The 7,727-nt window shown below is 32.1% G+C and overlaps 1 pseudogene; it reads right to left on the bottom strand.

Annotated features, from left to right (window-relative positions):
- Positions 1 to 1,953: 1,953 nt before the first annotated feature.
- LOC149257303 (benzyl alcohol O-benzoyltransferase pseudogene) lies at positions 1,954 to 2,580 on the bottom strand (annotated as a pseudogene).
- Positions 2,581 to 7,727: the final 5,147 nt, after the last annotated feature.

The raw sequence follows: 7,727 nt of genomic DNA, 5'->3' as shown, positions 1-7,727 counted from the left end.
TTGTCTTATCTGGCCGACACTTAGGTTATCTATAGTCCATTCCCAATGAGAATCAGGGAAGAAAGTGTGGGTTTCAGGTGTTTGCCTTTTCCTTTGATATTAGGTGTTGAATACATGCTGTACTGACTTTCCAAAGGCTCATATATAGGCATAACTTCTGGCTCTTTTTCCTCTTCCTTAAACAAACTTGCTATAGAAATATGTTCAATTGGATTTCAACTTTTTCCGGTTCTTGGGATGCAATTTCTTTCGGGAATAAAAAAGGAAACCTATCGACTGGCTTGATAGGATCCTGAATACGAACACTTGCTTTATGAAAAAAAGAAGAAGGAACTGGTTTTTCTATTTTGGATATAGATAATTGATTCATCTTCTGCACCGGTTCATTTATTTGTCCAGATGTAGAACCAATATGTTCCACCATTTTGTCTTCAACATTCTCTAGCTTTATTAGAGATTCTCTAACATATCCTCTAATTACTAAAGTAGAATTTTGAACATTATTCAAGGAATTATTTACATAATTTAAAGAAACTTGGACAATATCAAATTGTTCTTTGACCTCTTTGGATTTGGCCATGTTCATTTCAATACCTTTCACAGCTGTGTTTGTCCAATTTAGCTGATTAGAAGTTTTATGTATTCTGCCATCAGTACCAAATGCACTGTCATCCTTTAATACTAATGGTATTGCTTTGGCAGAATTTTGTCCTTCTCCAAGAATGTTGAGATGAAGTGGATGCATCAATCATTAAAATCATTTGTTGTTTTCTCTTTTCTAACCAAACATAGAATGAGATCCATGTGTTAGTACAGTCCAGGCGGTTTTTCCATTCTTGAGATAATTTTATTTTCTCAGACATAGAATGACTGAAACCAAATTCTTCTGCTTTAGGATTTGTAAAAAGATCCCAATTCAACATGGGTTTCATCCATTTGGCAGGGACTCTATTTTTCAGACATCCATCCATTAAAGTGAGGAATTTGTGCATCTCCATAACTACTATACTTACTACATTTATTGTCAAAAGTATTTATTTTACATGGAAATAAAATATAAAGTGAATATGAAAAACAAAAATAATAAAATTGTCCCACATGGACTCTTATATATATATATTATAAAATATAAAATTAATATTAATTTAAGTAAATTAATCACTGTAATCGTGAGTAATAAATATCTTAAAACAATTCACCCAGTAATATTTATGAGTAGGTTAGAAATTTCAAATCTGACATAATTAGCTTACTTTTTTTGAAATAACAATCTTATATGATATTATATTTCATATGATGAATTTTTCACTTCACCACAATATAACTGAGGCGAAATATTTAAACAAATTTAAATAAATCACTATGTCTGACTCTAATTCTGGTTAATTATATGTGCTACCACAATAAGCATATGCTCAAATCTTAGTCAGATGTGCTCTAAGGGTTAGGGTTAAATGTTAAGTGGGAGGTTTGGTCATGGTTTATTTTTTATGTGAAAAAATAACCATAAATTCAAATAAACATGAATATGCATATACAGACAGTGTAAAATGTAAGTTACAACTGAAAAATTAATTGATCCACTTCTTCAACTCAACCTAGAATTAGAAATCTTAAATTGCAAGAAAGCTTACACACAATTTACAAAAACAGTTTACAACTGAACAATTAATTGATCTACTTCATCAACACAACTTCAAATTAGAAATCATGACACAATTTACAAGAACTTACTTTGATTAGTTGAATCCATGTTGTGAAATCATAATTTTTCATAGTACTTCTAAATACATAAATGAATCAAGCTGGATCCGACATCTTGTAAACTTCAAATTCTGAAATCTTTGATTCAAAGAACTTCTTATTCAATTTTACATAACAAGAAAATTTACCCAACGAAAAAACCAAAACCATAACCAAAACACAGAATATTTATACTATGCTCTATCATTCTTACAGAGAAGAATGTAAAAGAGGAGGGGCGTACTTCGTTGCTTCATTTATTTCTGCTTGAAATCTTTTCATAGCAGCAGAGGGCAAGCAAACGGGAACCAATATCCCTTGCACCCCACTCGTATTTCGGAGAGGGATGAAGAAGCTGGACACGCCTGGCACTGCACCCACTCCCCCCTTTGCAGGCCCTCCGTACGCCGCTCTTCCCCATCCGAAATCCACATCCCCAAAGCCGATTTTGGTAACGTCCGAAACCAGAAAGGATCCCGCCACTGTGAAGTGAGGGCGCCCTTCCAATTCCATCAAATCTATCACCGATCGCATATACTGGTCATTCACAGCCGTTTTCCCTTCGTTTATCAATTTCACAGCGAAAGACAACGGTTTTTTGGCCAGCTCTCCTGCGGTCGTCTTTGCGCATGCAAAGCTGATCGCATTCCCGTAGAAGCCTTTAGGAAGCGGCGGGTCGAATTTGGTTCGAGCGTCCACGGGGAATATTAACCGAACTTCTTGCTCCGAAGGCAGTTGGAGAGCCCTGGTTCTCAAACGCCACAAACACGCTGATAGAACTTCGAATGTCGAGTGCTTCATGCCATGGCTTACTGCTTGGCTCTTCAGCGACTCCATCTCCTTGGGTCCGAAAAAGAATGAATTGTGGCTCATCTCGTTCACAAGGGTTGCTCTGCACGTCAACAATGATTGAAACCAAAGTCACCAGGTTAGTGTTCAAGTTCGAGTTCGACGACCTTGAAATTCGAATAAAGTTCGACAACTAAAATTTTGCCGATAAAGTTTGACATAAAATTCAACATATAGAAATTCGAAAAAAATGTATATATATAAAAAAATCAATTTAAAGTATAATGTGTAATGTTGTCTGTTCGTCATCAAAATTTAAATTTTGCTCAAATCAATTAAAATAAAAAAATAGTTAAAAATCTAAAAATAAAAATAAATAAATAACTATACAAAACCTTTAGCTAATATCAATTCATAAAAAAATGCCCATAAAAAATAAATCTTTCTGTCTTAACTCTGTTAAACGCACTTACAAGTGATATACATCATTTGATTGCATTGGAGGTCATAAATATGGAGCAACCCTATTACTTTTCATAGTCCGATGAGAAAGTTTTTAATGCATTATAATTTATATAAACTCCTCTAAAAAAATGTTTTATCGTGGTATATGTGAAATATCACCTTATAAGACACGCAAGAAAATATAAATCATATTAAAATGAGGAGCTAAGGATAAAAACCATTTTAATAAATCCATTTCTTAAAATTTTATTAAATTAACATGTGAAAACGTGGGTGATGTAAATCTCATCGGGTCAGATTAGAGAATTAATTCATGAGCTTGTTTTCATCTAATATTAAATAGCCACGGCCCACAACCCGTCGAAAAAGCCGTCCGAAACCTGTCGAAAACCCTGTTGAACGATGAAAACCTGTGGCCCGTCACTGTAGTCTGTATGTTGCTCACGCGGACTGGTAGTTCGGTTGAGGTCAGTGGTCGTTGGTCGCTCGGTGGTAGACTGGTAGTGTATCAAACCTAACCCTCCGCAAACAATGAAACCTAACCCTCTGGCGTCTGCAAACAATGAAACCAAAAGCAAAACGTGCCTGCGGGCCGCAATTCATTTCGGAATATATATATATATATATATATATATATATATATATATATATATATATATATATATATATATATATATATATATATATATATATATATATATATATATATATATATATATATATATATATATATATATATATATATATATATATATATATATATATATATATATATATATATATATATATATATATATATATATATATATATATATATATATATATGTATATATATATATATATATATACATATATATATACATATATATATACATATATATATACATATATACATACATATATACATATATATATATATATATATATATATATATATATATATTTTATTTTATTTTTTAACAGGGAAAAAAATCGAACTAAAACGAATTTCATCGAACCAAAACGAATTTAATCGATTTTGTTCGCAAAAAAATTCGAGTTCACCATAAAGTTCGGCAAACTTGAACGAATAAGTTTGTATTTGTTTGAAGTTCAGCGAATTTCGAACTTATTCGTTCAAATTCGCCAAACCTGGTGACTAAGATTGAAACTGGATCGAGGATAATACACATTGCAGGGAACTGAGAAACATGAGCGATAACACAAATAAAATTCCAAATGTAATTTGAACAGACACGATAAGAACTCTGTTTAACCGTGTCATGGGAAAATAGCGGTTGGTCGTGCAATGAAAATTTCTGCAGGTGCATTTCCTGTTTTGCAGGACCGCAAGCCAGATTTGCGGAGAACAACCTGGAAACATTGCATCAGGTTGTGCAACAGGTTGTGGAAGAGAACAGGAAGAGCAGAAAGCGGTATCCGCCTAACCAGATGCCAGTGGGAGTTGCACAACAAATGTCAATCATATGCCAGTTAGAGGTGCACGCCAGATGTCAATCATAAAAACAAAAGGTAGACGAAAAAGTTCACCCAAAGGAAGGCCTATCGGCCTAAATATAAGATTTTACACTTAGAAAATTTCAAATGATTTATCTTCGAGACAATTTTATAAATTGAAATCTAAAATTAAACTATAATTATAATTATCATACTTGTTAACAGAGGAAATGATCTTAATAGGTTAATTTGCACATCTTGAATATAGTCTCTCCTTTTAATTATCAAATTGGAAATTCAATCTTTAGGCAATTTAAGCAATAATTAATTAATTTAAACCTAAATTAATATTAAAATTAAATTTAATAATATTGTTGTTGATATTAATATAAATATTGAAATTTAAGAATAAAATTATAATAATTTTATTTAGAATTAGTCTTTAAGTGCAACTTTTTGGAGTTTTGGTAGATTTCTGGTTGAAATACAACAAAATAATTTGTGCTCAATTCTTGAATTGTGTTGTTTAAAATAGTTTTTATTTTTATTTTTATTCAATATATGGATTCAACACGCTCAAAAACACCTAGGGTAGTTCAATTATGGAGAGTTCACTCATCATTGTGATTTCAATGGATCCTGTCAGATTCTAGACAAATTAGAGTAGAAAATAAACTAGAAAATTTTCAAATAGTCACACTAAAAAACTACTCTTTTATTAATAATATTAATAATAATAAATTTTATTTATTTATTTATTTTTATTTTTTTTTTCAAAGGAAAAATCGTAATTTTATTCAAACTGTAAACAAGGAACAAAATTACATTCTGCAAATGCCATGAGGCATTCCATCATGTCAACTTTTTGGGTGATGCACATAAGGAAAATAAAAATAAAAACAAATTACATAAATCACCAGGGACTATGTATATAATAATCACTTACCTTCCCCTTTTTGCCCTTCTTTTTTTGGACTTTTTTCCAAACCCCATGATTCGGGTCAGTGTTACTATCACTATTTGATATCTAGCTTCCTGCAATGGGACTTTGGGACTTCTTTCTCTAAATTTGAGATCTCACATACACATGTTCTCTTTATACCCCTCGATCCCTTTTCAATGAGTGTTTCTTCTTTCTGATGCTCTGATGCCTTGGTTTAAAAACATGGTTGTTACATGTAGTAGTTGGTAAATTAAAAACATTGTTAAGAACATTATTCTAACAATTATACTATGTATTATTAATTCATACATATCAAAAGTAAGAGCAAATTTTCAATATAAGGAATCCAACACTTGCTTGCTTAATTGATGTGTTTAAGTAATGACATATATGAATTTTATGAATTAAGAGTATTTATTTTCTTTGTTGGTTTGGCCCACTGAGCTTTGAATCTCATGGTTTACATAGTACTTCATAACAAGGTAATCACCACTTGAGCTACCTAGTGGGCGAAATAAAAATGTATTATTTTTATCAAAGAAATATTTTTAACTATATTTAAACTATGACTACTCCGTAGTCCTTGTTCAAATGTGGGAGCTAGTTCATACCTTTCAAAGTTCAATAATTAAACTAAGCGGTAGGAAATGCTAGCTATGTGACCTTGTCGAAGATGGGGTTTAGTTCTTATGTAACAATAGTCTCCATTTATGTATTGACCTATTTGTGAGCTTCCATTATGTTTCCTATTTATGGTTTTGTATTTGTAGCATAACTTTATTATTCAACACTACTCAAAAACCTTTTATGCTCTCACCTTAAAAAGGACTAATTTCCCATACTGTTAATGAGTTACTTAATATACCACCAACCACTCACCCACGCGTCACATTTTTTGCTATTACTATTTTGACATTACACAATTGACTATATACATGTGAACATTGACGTTATGACTCCTACATAGAATACGAATTGACTATATACATATGAACATTGACATTATGACTCCTACATAGAATACATGACACATGCCTCAATTGTCAAATTAATTGACATTGACTAACATGCCAAGCTTGTGCCTAAACTTTTAAAAGTTTCCCCTATGGTTAGATTTGACAAAGGTGTATACAATGTTTCAACATGTAAGGTTGTTCTCTTTATCACACTCCTTGTCTCTAATGGAATATTATTGTATTTCGATGTGTTTATTTATACATGATGTATTGGGCCCTTTACCCATTTGAATCTGAATGATGCTTTGATAATCATACTAAAGACAAATGGCTCCATCTTATCATATTAGTAGATTGCATAACATTCATCTTGGGAAAATTGCTTTGTATCTCATTTAAATTCTTGATATGCATTGGCAATACCATTGTAAATTGTTACTTGCTATACCATTTTATTGGTCTGATATCAAAAAAGTATAAATCCTAAATTTAATATAAATCATATATGAAAAACTTTAGTCTAAGACTATAAATGCTAACATTGCATTGTAATTTTAAAAACCATTTGTTGAGCTCTACTACTCTTGTCCTTCAGGACTGTGTTTGTTCCTTATGGCTTTAGCCTAGGGGGGTGTTGTTGACCCTTCTCACCCTCCTTCGTATAATGACATTGATGCTTTCAATAATATAGTATGAGCCCTTCCATGGCCAACCAAAGCTATCCCCTCTTATTTCACAAAGAAGTTGGAAGAAACTCCCAAAGTTCCTATATATGTGACTTACTCCAAAGAAATGGCCCTCATATTAGTAAATCAAGGACTTATTCGTTAGTTTACTGGTATCTAGCTATCCATGAAAACTCTGAACTCTTGGATTGGCAAAAATTGACACTCCCTTATCAAAGGGAAGCTTTAGATGTCCTTTAGTAGAACAAGTTTCTTCATATTCTTATTTGAAGCAAAATTAGACCAAGATCTAATATCTAGGAGTGGACCTTACTTCCCATGAGCCGAAGGCGTATACCTTGACTACTATAATCTTAATTTTAACCCTAAAAATGACATATTGTATGTCATTATTTGGGTCAAATTACCATCTCCCCCATTGTTGGACTTAAGACACCCTCAAGAATATTAGCAATTTTCTAGGTAAATGCATTGGCTGCGTTGAATATCATGATGACATGTTTTCCTCTTCAAGAACCTGTGTTGAAGTTGACCTCAAGAAAGGAATCCATGAAGTCATTTAGCTAACCTCAGACAATTGGACTTTCATCTATCTCATGGACTATGATTTTATCTCGTTTAATTTCAAACTTTGTCATGATTATGAGCATTTTTTTACACAACCCTCCTAGTTGTTCTTGATCTTTGATCCACACTCTGCCTTGATCT

This window comes from Pinus tabuliformis, chromosome 6, assembly GCF_031772625.1.
Source record: "Pinus tabuliformis cultivar Carrire ecotype Pingquan chromosome 6, CPIR1, whole genome shotgun sequence".
Classification (NCBI taxonomy): Eukaryota; Viridiplantae; Streptophyta; class Pinopsida; order Pinales; family Pinaceae; genus Pinus; species Pinus tabuliformis.
The sequence above is the reverse complement of the archived record's forward strand: the minus strand, read 5'-3'. Positions and strand labels throughout refer to the sequence as shown.